This window comes from Jaculus jaculus, chromosome 1, assembly GCF_020740685.1.
Source record: "Jaculus jaculus isolate mJacJac1 chromosome 1, mJacJac1.mat.Y.cur, whole genome shotgun sequence".
NCBI classification, from domain to species: Eukaryota; Metazoa; Chordata; class Mammalia; order Rodentia; family Dipodidae; genus Jaculus; species Jaculus jaculus.
This window is the reverse complement of record NC_059102.1, coordinates 241,813,995-241,829,106: the sequence shown is the minus strand read 5'-3', so window position 1 is coordinate 241,829,106 and position 15,112 is coordinate 241,813,995. Positions and strand designations below refer to the sequence as shown.

The 15,112-nt window shown below is 47.3% G+C and overlaps 1 protein-coding gene across 1 annotated transcript in view; it reads left to right on the top strand.

Moving 5' to 3' along the window:
- The window catches only part of LOC123458538 (coiled-coil domain-containing protein 102A-like), a 32,646-nt gene that overhangs the window by 4,079 nt on the left and 13,455 nt on the right, over positions 1-15,112 (top strand). The window lies entirely within an intron of this gene.

Genomic DNA, 15,112 nt, shown 5'->3' with positions numbered 1-15,112 from the left:
AATAATATGTCTATTTATTTATTTACAAGCAGATAAAGAGAGAGACTTTGTGCATCTGATTTTATGTGAGTACTAGGGACTCAAATCCAGGCCATCAGGTTTTGTAAGCAAGCACTTTTAACCATTATCTCTCCAGCCCCTTATTTTATTTTATTTTATTTTATTTTATTTTTTGGTTTTTCAAAGTAGGGTCTCACTCTATCTCAGACTGATCTGAAATTCACTATGTAGTCTCAGGGTGGCCTTGAACTCAGTGTTCCTCCTGTCTCTGCCTTCCAAAGTACTGGGACTAAAGCCCCTGTTTATCTTTTTTAAAATGTTTTATTTATTTATTTGAGCAAAAGAGGCAGGTAGAGAGAGAGAATGAGTGTTCCAGGGCCTTCAGCCACTGCAAACAAACTCCAGTCACATGTGCCACCTTGTGCATCTGGCTTACATGGTGCTGAGGAATCAAACCTGGGTCCTTGGGCTTCACAGGCAAGAGCCTTCGCTGCTAAGCCATCTCTCCAGCCCCCCTGTTTTATTTTTAGTACTTCCATTCAATGCATTTCTAGCATGACTGGTATTAGGCCCCAGATTCTGGTCAAAACTGCTTCTTGATTTATATTTAAGGTCATTTACATCCTAAGCTTTCACATCATAAATAATTCTGTATAGTTCTCAGCCAGGTATACAACTAAGTTCCCTACTCTTCTTTTTTTTAGCTCTTTTAAAAATTGGGGCTGGGGAAATGGTTTAACTGTTAAGGTGCTTGCCTGAGAAACCTCAGGACCCCTGTTCAGTTTCCCAGGACCCACGTAAGCCAGATGCACAAGGGGTCACATGTGTCTGGAGCTCATTTGCAGTGGCTAGAGGCCCTAGAGTGCCCATTCTCTCTCTCTCTCTCTCTCTCTCTGCCTCTCTCTGTCTGTCTCTCTCTCTCTCTCTCTCATAAATAAATAAATTTTTTTTTAAATGTTGTTGTTGTTGTTTTTCAAGGTAAGGTCTCACTCTAGCCCAGGCTGACCTGGAACTCACTATGTAGTCTCAGGGTGGCCTTGAACTTATAAAGATCCTCCTACCTCTGCCTCCCAAGTGCCAGGATTAAAGACGTGCACCACCACACCTAGCTAAAAAAAAAAAAAAAAAAAGTTTTGTTATTTTTTTTTAATTTACATGCAAGACAGAGAGAGAAAGAGCAAGAAATGAGAATATGGATGCTCCAGGGCCTTCAGCCACTGCAAACGAACTCCAGATGCATGTGCCACTTTGTGCACCTGGCTTTACATGGGTCCTGGGGAACTGAACTCAGGTCATTAGGCTTTTAAGGAAAGCATCTTAACCGCTGGACCATCTCCCCAGCCCTTTTTAAACTTTTTATTGACAATTTTCTAGATGTATATAATATCATAATCTCACCCCATGACCTTCTATTGTCTCTCCTTCCTGTCCCCCGTCTACTGAGCCCCTTCTTTGTAGTTAATCACTGGTCTACCTGGATGTCTTTCCTTGATGGAATGTTGATGGCCCCAATATTGTGCATTTAACAGCTCAGGGATGAAATAGCCACATCATATCCAGAAGACAGTGTTCCTTAACACTACTTTCCGTCATATGGCTCTTATATTTCCCTACCCCCTCCCTCCCCCCCCCCTGCTCCCCGGCAGCTTCTACAATATTCCCTAAGCCTTAGAGGGGTGATGATATGTCTCTTTTAGCAGTGAGTGCTTCAAAGTCACTTATTCTCGGCACTTTGGTGAGATTTGAGTCTCCCTACCTTTTCTCTTATGAAACGCCGTAGGTAGAAAAGGACTGGATCTCTTTTACAAGTATGATGGTGAGGAACAGCTCAGTCCTTCCTGGTGGCTTCCCCAGGCCCATTCTGAAAGTTCTGGTCCTATAGGAAGAAGCAGCTGTGATGCAAGAGACTCCTGCAGCCTCCATCTTACCCCGCCCCTCTTTTTTTTGGCATGTTCCATACTACTCTCCAAATGCAAAGATACATGGCCCACCTCATTTAAAACAGAGGCTGTGAGGGCTGAGAGATGCTCAGTAGTTAAAAGCAATTGCTCACTAAGTCTGATGGACTAAGTTAAATTCCATAGTACCTACATAAAGCCATATGTACAAAGGGAGGGTATGCTCTCTCCCTCTCTCTCTTTCCCTCTCTCTTTAGCCCCCCCAAATAAATTTTTAAAAAATTTAAATAGAGACTAAGAAGTAATTAATTGAAATGACTTTAAAGAAGCTAGGACTTGTTTGATAACAGAAGTTATAAAATAGTTACAACAGAGCCTTTTGTTTTCCCCACTGTAAGTCTCCTAAAACCCTTGCTAGGAAGGATGTGGTAAGTGCATGGGCTTGTGGTCCTTTCTGAAACAAGAGCCCATAGTTCTCCTGTCATTCTTCCATCTGGACTCAGTGTTTAAGGTGTTTGCCTGTAAAGCCTAAGGACTCATGTTCCATTCCTCAGTACCCATATAAAGCTAGATGCACAAGGTGGCATATGCCCTGGCACACCCATTCTCTCTGTCTCTGTTCTGTTCCTCTCTGTTTGAAAATAAATAAAAACTAAAATAAACATAAAAAATAATCCACCCTCCTGACGCTCAGATATAGTAAGAAATGGTGACTGGCTGAGACTACTGTGTCCTGAGACATCTGGAGTTTGTTTGCAATGGCTGGAGGTCCTGGCATGCCCATACTTAACTCTGTCTTTCTCTCAAATAAATTTTTTGAAAAACATGTTCCTATCTCTGTGTGATGTCGTTATTAACTTCTGGTTACCTCCAAGGTGAGCCTAAGACACAAGTAAGAACTTGGTATGTGTGTAGACCAGAAAACATTCATCTTGAAACTTGGTATCTTCTCATTCATATCCTGGCATGGAGTCGCCTAGAAATGAGCCTTAACTTCTCTCATAAGACCTTTTTGAAATAATTCATTTGCCTGGTCCAGCACCACTTTCCTGCCCTTCAACGACACAGCCATGGGCAAAAATGATCTTGAGAATGGCCCTGCTGCCCTCTCTGAGAGAATGGTGTCAAACCACAGCATGCTGTTTCCACACTCACATAAAGAAGTTAAATGATTCATGCATTTGGAAAGTTAACAAGAAATTTAACTACTGCTCAAGAATTTTAAGCAAGGCTAATACTCTTAACTATCGAGTCACCACACTACCAGGGATGTATTTAAAAGAAGAAGTAAGGTGGGAAAGGAGCTGGCAATGGCCTTCATGCCTAAGTGGGGAGCAAATGCATCAGTGCTCATACAGAAACCTTCATTGGAGGAAACGGGGTGTGGTGGCGCATGCTTTTGTCACAGCACTCAGGAGGCAGAGATAGGAGGATCACTGAATTCAAGGCCAGCCCGAGACTACGTAGTGAATTCCAGGTCAGCCTAGAGTAAGACCCTACCTCGAAAAAACCAAACACCTTCATTTGAGAAGACACTCCTGCATCTTCCTCAAGCCTTTGAACTTAGTGCTGCTGGGTAGGTAGGACTGGGATAGGGTTTGGATCTACTTCTGTTTGTCCTTTGTTGAGAGAGCTGAAATGGCAAGTCAGAGATGGAATGAGACTGATGTTTGACAGTGAGAAGCAGGAGAAACATGGGTGCCCTCTAACCAAAGCTCTGTTTTTTTTTGTTTTTTGTTTGTTTTTTTTGTTTGTTTGTTTGCTTTCAAGGTAGGGTCTCACTCTAGCCCAGGCTGACCTGAATTCACTATGTAGTCTCAGGGTGGCCTTGAACTCAACAGCAATCCTACCTCTGTCTCCCGAGTGCTGGGATTAAAGGTGTGCGCATCCACGCCTGGCCCCCAGCTCTGCTTCTTGACTGGCTTGCTTTCCATCTCTACAAGGCCATCAAGCTACATGGATGATTTTCAAATTGCCCTTTGGAGATCAGAAAGAGACTCCTCAGAGATGATTCAGGGTCCATGTGTGTGGGCAGTTCAACAAAAACAGCACTTCTTGGCTGGGCGTGGTGGCACGTACCTTTAATCTCAGCACTAGGAAGGAGAATTGCTTAGTTCAAGGCCACCCTGAAACTACAGAATGAATTTCAGGTCAGCCTGGGCTACAGTAAAACCCTACCTCAAAAAAAAAAAAAAAAAATTGGCCTGGAGAAATGGCTTGGCAGTTAAGGCATTTGCCTGCGAAGCCAAAGGACCCAGGTTCAGTTCCCCAGGACTCACATAAGCCAGATGCACAAGGGGCACATGTGTCTGGAGTTCATTTGCAGCGGCTAGACACCCTGGCATGCTCTTTCTCTCCCCCTCTCTCTCCTATCTCTCTCTCTGATTGCAAATAAATAATTTTTAAAAATTAAAAATAACACTCTTTAAAAATATTTGAGACAGCAAGAGAGGGAAAGAAGCAGACAGAGAGAGAAAGAGAGAATGGGCATGCCAGGGCCTCTAGCCACTGCAGACAAATTCCAGATGCATGCACCACCTTCTATATCTGGCTTACATGGGTCCTGGAGAATCAAACTGAGGTCCTTTGGCTTTGCAAGGAAACACTTTAACTGCTAAGCCATCTCTCCAGCCCCAAGTAGCACTTCTTTTAAAAAGGTTCTTTTTGGCCAGCATTATGGCTCATGCCTATAATCCCAGCACTTGGGAGGCCAAGGCAGGAGGATTGCAACATATTTGAAGCAAACCTGAGCTAAGGTTTGCTTCCAATACTGACCCTTCTGGTCCTTCATTCCAGCTGCTTTCATTGTCGGGTCAGGATGGTCCTCCAGAGCCTGTGAGTGGGCTCCCAAACCCTCCGAATAAACGTCTGCACCCCGACACAACTCATACTTTCTGGAATGGGTTCAGCAATTTGGCCCCAAAACTATGAGGCATAAAGAACGTCGATACCTACCTATGGGTTTGATGTCAGTCATATTTTCGAGAGACTCCTGTGTGTCTACTGCCTCAAACAGACGTCGGGTCCTCCTGCTAGAAAGGAGCTCAGGACTCCCTGGTAGGCTCTCACTTCACCTGGAAGCTGTGCATGTCCCAGGCAGATGTGACCACTTGAGTCACATGTCTGTCAGGGGCCTCCTTTCTCTAGCACACGGAGATCCCCTGCCTCTTCGTGGCCTTCTCTCTGGCCAAAACGCTCCCGGTTCTCTAACCTAGGGTGAGAGCGAACGCTATCCCCCTCGGTGAGAGAATCGGCTCTCTTCAGAAAAAGGGTCAGGTTTATGTAATTCACAAAGATGGCCAACGCACGGCCCTGGCCCAGCCCGAGTCGTTCTTGTTGAAATTGAGCAATTTCTGCGGGTTCACCCCCTCACAAGTGGGGAGCCTACTGGAATGGGACTGTGTGAAATGTGAGGGAGCAGGGTGCGGAGGGTGTGTTTCTCTGGGAATGAGACAGCTCCGCAAAGTGTCCTTTAACTGGCTGCAGGAGGAGGGCCTCCACGAGCGCCAGGCCGGCTGCCTGAGCAGGAGAGCCCGCCTCACATGTCAAACGTTCAGAGATTCCAAAGTCGTCGAGAACGTCTGAGATCCCGTTCGTGGACTGCTCACTCACCCTTGTCACTGGTGACAATTAGGTGCCACCTCTTCTGAAAAGTGCAGAGATGCTGGTCAGGGTGTCTTGAGAGGGAGCCTGACAACTCCAAGCCTTCTAAGGAGCGGGGTTTTCTTCCCACTCAATGCCAGAGGCGCGAGGACTCTTGCTTGTGGGTTGAAGGCCACTCCCACAGGCTCTGCAATCCCTTCTTGACATGTCTTGAATAGGAATCGATTTGCTTACCTTCTATCAGAATAAAATTGTGAAGTACACATGACAGGTGCCAGCCAAGGAGGCCCTCTCTCTTCAAAAACCTGTGTTGAGCACGTTTCCATCGCTCCCCTTCCCCCCACACAAGGGGGAAAAACAATTATTTGACTTATTTAACTATGAGAGAGAAAGTGAGAGATTGAGAACAGAAAAGGACCCAGTCAGGGAATGGGCCCACCAGGTGACCTAGAACACATGAGCGCCCCCTGGTGTCTCGGGCTTGCATGCATTCGTCCAGGCGTCTCGAACCAGGGTCCTTTGGCTTCACAGTCAAAGGCTCTGACCTCTAAGCCTTCTCTGCTTCTCACCTATCCCAAGGCCAGTTTCCTTTGCCCATTCTTTCTCCAGCAAGGCTGGAATTCTAATACCAGGTGACCTGGGAGTCAGGATGTAGCAACAGGGTGACTGCCTTGTCATGTTCATCCCCTAATCTCTGCTGGCAGGAAAGGTGCCTGCTGTGACTTCAAGCACCCTGTGTTGATGATAGTCAACTGCTCTGATCATTGAAAATCAGAGATTCAATGAAAACTATGCAAGATGGGTCAAAGGTTACAAACAGGCCTGAACGTTTGTCCTTCAACAGGGATATCCTAGAGAAAAATATGTACGTGACTTCCATTTGAACAAAAGACATTGCTATCATTTTCTGGCAAGTAAAGACATCATTCCAGTGCCAAAGACAGGAACCTGTTTGGCAAAGTGGAGAGCCTAGTGAGCAGTGTCATCTAAATGTCACCCTAAAGCCTAGTCATGCCTGCTCTTTTCCTTCCACATCACATGGGAACTTCTCATGATTGTGAGGAGGATGGAAGGCCAGAATTAATTCTAACTGTGTTCACAGTGGACTGTGTGTTACATACTTACCGTATTTCCCTTGATATCTGTGAACGAGACTCAATGAATAAGGGGCACGTCCATGATTATCCAATACCTACCCTTCTGGTCCTTCATGCCAGCTGCTTCCATTGTTGGTTCAGGATGGTCCTCAAGAGCCTGCGAGTGGGCACCCAAATGCTCCAAATACACATCTGCACCCCAACACAACTCATTCTTTCTGGAATGGGTTCAGTAATTTGGCCCTGGGCCTATGAGGCATAAAGAATGTAGATACCTGCCTATGGGTTTGATGTCAGTCATATTTTCAAGAGACTCCTGTGTGTCTACTGCCTCAAAAGGAAGTCGGTCCTCCTGCTAGAAAGGGGCACAGGACTCCCTGGTAGGTTCTCACTTCACCTGGAAGCTCTGCACGTCCCATGTGGATGTGACCATTTCAGTCACATGTCTGTCAGAGGCCTCCTTTCTCTAGCACATAGAGATCCCCAGCCTCTTAGTGGCCTTCTCTCTAGCCTAAAAGCTCCCGATTCTCTAACCTAGGGTGAGAGTGAACGCTATCTCCCTAGGTTAGAGAATCAGCTCTCTTCAGAAAAAGGATCAGATTTATATAATTCACACAGATGGCCGAAGCACGGCCATGGGCCAGCCCGAGTCGTTCTTGTTGAAATTGAGCAATTTCTGTGGGTTCACCCCCTCACTTACAAGTGGGGAGCCTACTGGAATGGGACTGTGTGAAATGTGAAGGAGCAGGGCGCATAGGGTGTGTTTCTCTGGGAATGAGACAGCTCTGCAAAGTGTCCTTTAATTGGCTGCAGGAGGAGGGCCTCCATGAGCGCCAAGCCGGCTGCCTGAGCAGGAGAGGCTGCCTCACATGTCAAACGTTCAGAGATTCCAAACTCGTTGAGAACGTCTGAGTCCACGTTCGTGGACTGCTCACTTACCCTTGTCACTGGTGATGATTAGATGCCACCTCTCCTGAAACATGCGGGGATGCTGGTCGGGGTGTCTTGAGAGAGAGAGCCTGGGAACTCCAGGCCTTCTAAGGAGCGATGTTTTATTCCCACTCAATGACAGAGGCGCGAGGACTCTTGCTTGTGCGTTGAACGCCACTCCCACAGGCTCTGCAATTCCTTCTTGACCTGTCTGAATAGGAATTGATTTGCTTACCTTCTACCAGAATAAAATTGCGAAAGACACATGACAGGTGCCGGCCAAGGAGGCCCTCTCTCCTCACAAACCTGTGTTGACCACGTTTTCATAGCCCCCGCCCCTGCCTCCACGCAAGGGGAAAAAAATGTATTTGACTTATTTAACTACAAGAGAGAAAGTGAGAGATTGAGAAGAGAAAAGGACCCATTCAGGGAATGGGCCAACCAGGTGACCAAGAAAACACAAGCGCCCCCTTGTGTCTCAGAATTGCCTATGTCCTGGAGGTTCGAAGCGGGGTCCTTGGACTTCAGAGTGAAAGGCTCTAACCTCTAGGCCATTTCCTGTTTCCCGCTGTGACTGTGGCCAGTTTCCTTTGCCCTTATTTCTCCAGCGAGGCTGGAATTCTAGTACCATCGAGCTGGGATTCAGGATGGAGCCACAGGGTGGCAGCCTTGTCACGTTCATCCTCTCATCTCTGCTGGCAGTGAAGGTGCCTGCCCTGACTTCATGCTCCCCATTTTGATGATACTCAACTGCTCTGATGATTGAAAATCAGAGATTCAATGAAAACTATGCAAGATGGGTCAAAGGTTACAAACAGGCCTAAATGTTTGGCCTTCAACAGGGATATCATAGAGAGATATATGTATGTGACTTCCATTTGACCCAAAGACCTTGCTATCATTTTCTGGCAAGTAAAGATATCATTTCTGTGCCAAAGACAGGAACCTGTTTGGAAAACTGGAGATGCTGGCGTGCAGTGTCCCCTGAATGTCACCATAAAGCATAGTCATGCCTACTCTTTTTCATCCACAACACATGTGAACTTCTCATGATTGTGAGGGGCATGGAAGGCCACAACAGATTCTCACTGTGTTCACAGTGGACCGTGTGTTACGTACTTACCATCTTTCCCTTGATATGTGTGAGGGTGACTCAATGAACGAGGGGCATGTCCATGATTATCCAATACTTACCCTGCTGCTCCTTCATTCCACCTGCTTCCATTGTCTGGTCAGGATGGTCCTCCAGAGCCTGCCAGTGGTCACCAAAACCCTCCGAATACAAGTATGGACCCCCACACCTCATTCTTTCAGGAATGGGTTCCACAATTTTGCCCTGGGCCTCAAAGGCATGAAGAATGTAGATACCTGCCTATGGGTTTGATGTCAGTCATATTTTCAAGAGACTCCTGTGTGTCTACTGCCTCAAAAGGAAGTCGGTCCTCCTGCTAGAAAGGGGCACAGGACTCCCTGGTAGGTTCTCACTTCACCTGGAAGCTCTGCACGTCCCATGAGGATGTGACCATTTGAGTCACGTATCTGTCAGGGGCCTCTTTTCCCTAGCACACGGAGATCCCCTGCCTCTTCGTGGCCTTCTCTCTGGCCTAAAAGCTCCCAATTCTCTAACCTAGGGTGATAGCTATCACCCTAGGTTAGAGGATCGGCTGTCTTCAGAAAAAGGGTAAGATTTATATAATTCACAAAGATGGCCGAGGCACGGCCATGCGTCAGCCCAAGTCGTTCTTGTTGAAATTGAGCAATTTCTGAGGGTTCACCCCTCACTTACAAGTGGGGAGCATACAGGAATGGGACTGTCTGAAATGTGAGGGAGCAGGACGTGGAGGATGTGTTTCTCTGGGAATGAGACAGCTCTGCAAAGTGTCCTTGAATTGGCTGCAGGAGGGCCTCCACCAGCGCTAAGGAGGCTGGTAGACCAGGAGAGCCTGCCTCACATATCAAACGTTCAGAGATTCCAAAATCATTGAGAACATCTGAGTCCACGTTCATGGACTGCTCACTTGCCCTTGTCACTGGTGATGTTTAGGTGCCACCTCTTCTTAAATGTGTGGCGATGCTGGTTGGGGTGTCTTGAGAAAGAGCCTGACAACTCCAGGACTTCAAAGGAATGGTGTTTTCTTTTCCCTCAATGCCAGAGGCGCGAGGACTCTTGCTTGTGGGTTGAACGCCACTCCCACAGGCTCTGCAATCCCTTCTTGACCTGTCTTGAATAGGAATGGATTTGCTTACCTTCTATCAGAATAAAATGGCAAAGTACACATGACAGGTGCCGGCAAAGGAGGCCCGCTCTCTTTACAAACCTGTGTTGAGCACGTTTTCATCGCCCCCACACACAAGGGGGAAAAAGTGTACTTGACTTATTTAACTATGAGAGAGAAAGTGAGAGATTGAGAAGAGAAAATGACCCGTTCAGGGAATGGACCCACCAGATTACCTAGAAAACACTAGTGCCCCGTTCTGACTCGTGCTTGCCTGCATCCCGGAGGTTCGAACAGGGGTCCTTGGACTTCACAGTCAAAGGCTCTAACCTCTAAGCCATTTCCCACATCCCGCCGTGCCCGTCGCCGGTTTCCTTTGCCCTTTCTTTCTCCAGAGAGGCTTGAATTCTAGTACCAGGTAAGCTGGAATTCAGGATGGAGCCACAGGGTGGCTGCCTTGTCACGTTTAGCCTCTCATCTCTGCTGGCAGTAAGGTACCTGCCCTGACTTCAAGCTCCCTGTGTTGATGATACTCAACTGTTCTGATCATTGAAAATCAGAGATTTTATGAAAACTATGCAAGATGGATCCAAGGTTACAAACAGGCCTAAATGTTAGTCTTTCAACAGGGATATCCTAGAGAGAAATATGTACGTGACTACCATTTGAACAAAAGACATTGCTATTATTTTCTGGCAAGTAGAGACATCATTCCAGTGCCAAAGACAGGAACCTGTTTGGAAAACTGGAGACGCTGGTGTGCAGTGTCCTCTGCAATGTCACCATAAAGCATAGTCATGCCTGCTCTTTATCTTCCACATCACCTGGGAACATCTCATGATTGTGAGGAGCATGGAAGGCCACCACAGATTTTAACTGTGTTCACAGTGGACCGTGTGTTACATACTTACCGTCTTGCCCTTGATATCTGTGAACGTGACTCAATGAACGAGGGCCACGTCTGTGATTATCCAATACTCACCCTTCTGCTCCTTCCTTCCACCTGCTTCCATTGTTGGGTCAAGATGGTCCTCCAGAACCTGCGAGTGGGCACCCAAACCCTGCGAATACACATTTGGACCCTGACACACCTCATTCTTTCTTGAAAGGGTTCAGCAATTTGGCCCTGGGCATCAAAGGCATCAAGAATGTTGATACCTGCCTATGGGTTTGATGTCATTCAAATTTTCAAGAGATTCCTGTGTGTCTACTGCCTCAAAAAGATGTTGGTCCTCCTGCTAGAAAGGGGCACAGGACTCCCTGGTAGCGTCTCACTTCACCTGGAAGCTCTGCATGTCCCATGTGGATGTGACCATTTGAGTCACATGTCTGTCAGAGGCCTCCTTTCCCTAGCACTCTTCGTGACCTTCTCTCTGGAATAAAAGCTCTGATTCTCTAACCTAGGGTGAGAGCGAACGCTATCACCCTACCTTAGAGAATCGGCTCTCTTCAGAAAAAGGGTCAGATTTATATAATTCACAAATGGCCGACGCATGGCCATGGGCCAACCCGAGTCGTTCTTGTTGAAATTGAGCAATTTCTGCGGGTTCCCCCCTCAGTTACAATTGGGGAGCCTACTGGAATGGGACTATGTGAAATGTGAGGGAGCAGGGCATGGAGGATGTGTTTCTCTGGGAATGAGACAGCTCTGCTAAGTGTCCATTAATTGGCTACAAGAGGAGGGCCTCCACGAGCGCCAAGCCGGCTGCCTGAGCAGGAGAGCCCGCCTCACATGTCAAACGTTCAGACATTCCAAAATCGTCGAGAATGTCTGAGTCCACGTTCGTGTACTGTTCACTTACCCTTGTCACCGGTGATGATTAGGTGCCACCTCTGCTGAAACGTGTGGGGATGCTGGTCGGGGTGACTTGAGAGAGAGCCTGACAACTCCAGGACTTCAAAGGAGCGGGGTTTTATTCCCCCCATTCCAGAGGTGCGAGGACTCCTGCTTGCGAGTTTAGCGCCACTCCCACAGGCTCTGCAATTCCTTCTTGACCTGTCTTGAATAGGAATGGATTTGCTTACCTTCTATCAGAATAAAATTGCCAAGTACACATGACAGGTGCAGGCCAAGGAGGCCCTGTCTCTTCACAAACCTGTGTTGAGCACCATTTCATCGCCCCCCCCCTCCACCAAGGGGGAAAAACAAAAGTATTTGACTTATTTAACTATGAGAGAGAAAGTGAGAGATTGAGAAGAGAAAAGGACCCGTACAGAGAATGGGCCCAACAGGTGACCAGAATGCACGACCGCCCCCTTGTGTCTCAGGCATGCCCGCGTCCCAGAGGTTTGAACCGGGGTGCTTGGACTTCAGAGTCAAAGGCTCTGACCTCTAAGACATTTCCCGTGTCCCGCCGTGCCCGTGGCCGGTTGCCTTTTCCCTTTCTTTCTCCAACAAGGCTTGAATGAATTCTAGTACCCGGTGAGCCGGGATTCAGGATGGAGCCACAGGGTGGCAGCCTTGTCACGTTCCTCCTCTCATCTCTGCTGGCAGTAAAGGTGCCTGCCCTGACTTCAAGCTCCCCATTTTGATGATACTCAACTGCTCTGATCATTGAAAATCGGAGATTCAATGAAAACTATGCAAGATGGGTCAAAGGTTACAAACAGGCCTAAACCTTTGTCGTTCAACAGGGATATCATAGAGAGAAATATGTACATGACTTCCATTTGACCCAAAGACATAGCTATCTTTCTCTGGCAAGTAAAGATAGCCTTCCAGTGTCAAAGATAGGAACGTGTTTGGATAAACTGGAGACGCTGGTGTGCAGTGTCCTCTGCCATGTCACCATAAAGCATAGTCATGGCTGCTCTTTTTCTTCCACATCACATGTGAACTTCTCATGATTGTGAGGAGCATGGAAGGCCACAACAGATTCTCACTGTGTTCACGGTGGACCGTATGTTATGTACTTACTGTCTTTCCCTTGATATCTGTGAATGTGACACAATGAACGAGGGGCACGTCCGTGATTATCCAATACTTACCCTTCTGCTCCTTCATTCCACCTGCTTCCATTGTCGGGTCAGGATGTCTTCCAGAGCCTGCGTTTGGGCATCCAAACCCTCCGAATACACATTTGGACCCTGACACACCTCATTCTTTCTGGAATGGGTTCCACAATTTTGCCCTGGGCCTCAAAGGCATAAAGAATGTTGATACCTGCCTATGGGTTAGATGTCAGTCATATTTTCGAGAGACTCCTGTGTGTCTACTGCCTCAAAAAGACGTCGGTCCTCCTGCTAGAAAGGGGCACAGGACTCCCTGGTAGCGTCTCACTTCACCTGGAAGCTTTGCATGTCCCACACCTATGTGACCATTTGAGTCACATGTCTCTCAAGGGCCACCTTTCCCTAGCACACAGAGATCCCCTGCCTCTTGTGGCCTTCTCTCTGGCCTCAAAGCTCCCAATTCTCTAATCTAGGGTGACAGCAAACGTTATCACCCTAGGTTAGAGAATCGGCTCTCTTCAGAAAAAGGATCAGATTTATATAATTCACAAAGATGGCCGAGGCATGGTCATGGGCCAGCCCGAGTCATTCTTGTTGAAATTGAGCAATTTCTGCCGGTTCACCCACTCACTTACATGTGGGGAACATACTGGAATGGGACTGTGTGAAATGTGAGGGAGCAGGGCATGGAGGTTGTTTTTCCCTAGGAATGAGACAGCTCTGCAAAGTGTCCTTTAATTGGCGGCAGGAGGAGGGCCTCCATGAGAGCCAAGCCTGCTAATAGAGCAGGACAGCCTGCCTCACATATCAAACGTTCAGAGATTCCAAAATCGTCGAGAATGTCTAAGTGCACGTTCATGGACTGCTCACTTACCCTTGTCACTGGTGATGATTAGGTGCCACCTCTTCTGAAACGTGCAGGGATGCTGGTCAGGCTGTCTTGAGAGAGAGCCTGACAATTACAGGACTTCAAAGGAGAGGTGTTTTATTCCCGCCAATGCCACAGGCGTGAGGATTCTTGCTTGTAGGTTGAATGCCACTCCCACAGGCTCTGCAATTCCTTCTTGAATGTCTTAAATAGGAATGGATTTGGATTTGCTTACCTTCTATCAGAATAAAATTTCCAAGTACACATGACAGGTGCCAGCCAAGGAGGCCCTCTCCCTTCACAAACCTGTGTTGAGCATCTTTTCTCTGCCCCACCCACCCAAGGTGGGAAAAAACAATTATTTGACTTATTATCTATGAGAGAGAAAGTGAGAGATTGAGAAGAAAAAAGGAACCATTCAGGGAATGAGCCCACCAGGTGACCAAAATGCACAAGCGCCCCTTGTGTCTCAGGCTTGCCTCCATCCCAGAGGTTTGAACCAGGGTCCTTAACTTAAGAGTCAAAGGCTCTAACCTCTAAGCCATTTCCCACTTCTCGCTGTGCCTGTGGCCAGTTGCCTAGGCTCCCTTCTTTCTCCAGCAAGGCTTGAATTCTAGTAATGGGTGAGCTGGGATTCAGGATGGAGCCACAGGGTGGCAGCCTTGTCACGTTCCTCCTCTCATCTCTGCTGGCAGTAAAGGTGCCTGCCCTGACTTCAAGCTCCTCGAGTTGATGATACTCAACTGCTCTGATCTTTGAAAATCGCAGATTCAATGAAAAATATGCAAGATATGTCAAAGGTTACAAACAGGCCTAAATGTTTGTCCTTCAACAGGGATATCCTAGGGAGAAATATGTATGTGACTTCCATTTGACCCAAAGACATTATATCATGTTTGGGCAAGTAAAGATATCATTCCAGTGCCAAAGACAGGAACCTGTTTGGAAAACTGGAGACGATGGTGTGCAGTGTCCTCTGCAATGCCACCATAAAACATAGTCATGCCTGCTCTTTTTCTTCCACGTCACATTTGAACTTCTCATGATTGTGAGGAGCATGGAAGGCCACAACAGATTCTAACTGTGTTCACAGTGGACCGTGTGTTACGTACTTACTGCCTTTCCCTTGATATCTGTGAACGTGACTCAATGAACGAGGGTCATGTCCGTGATTATCCAACACTTACCCTTCTGCTATTTCATTCCACCTGCTTCCATTGTCGGGTCAGGATGGTCCTCCATGGCCTGCAAGTGGGCACCCAATCCCTCCGAATAAACGTTTGGACCCCGACACACCTCATTATTTGGAATGGGTTCATCAATTTTGCCCTGGGCCTCAAAGGTATAAAGAATGTCGATACCTGCCTATGGGTTTGATGTCAGTCATCTTTTCCAGAGACTCTTGTGTGTTTACTGGCTCAAAAAGACGTCGGTCCTCCTGCTAGAAAGGGGCTCAGGACTCCCTGGTAGGTTCTCACTTCACCTGGAAGCTCTGCATGTCCCACGCCTATGTGACCATTTGTGTCACATGTCTGTCAGGGGCCTCCT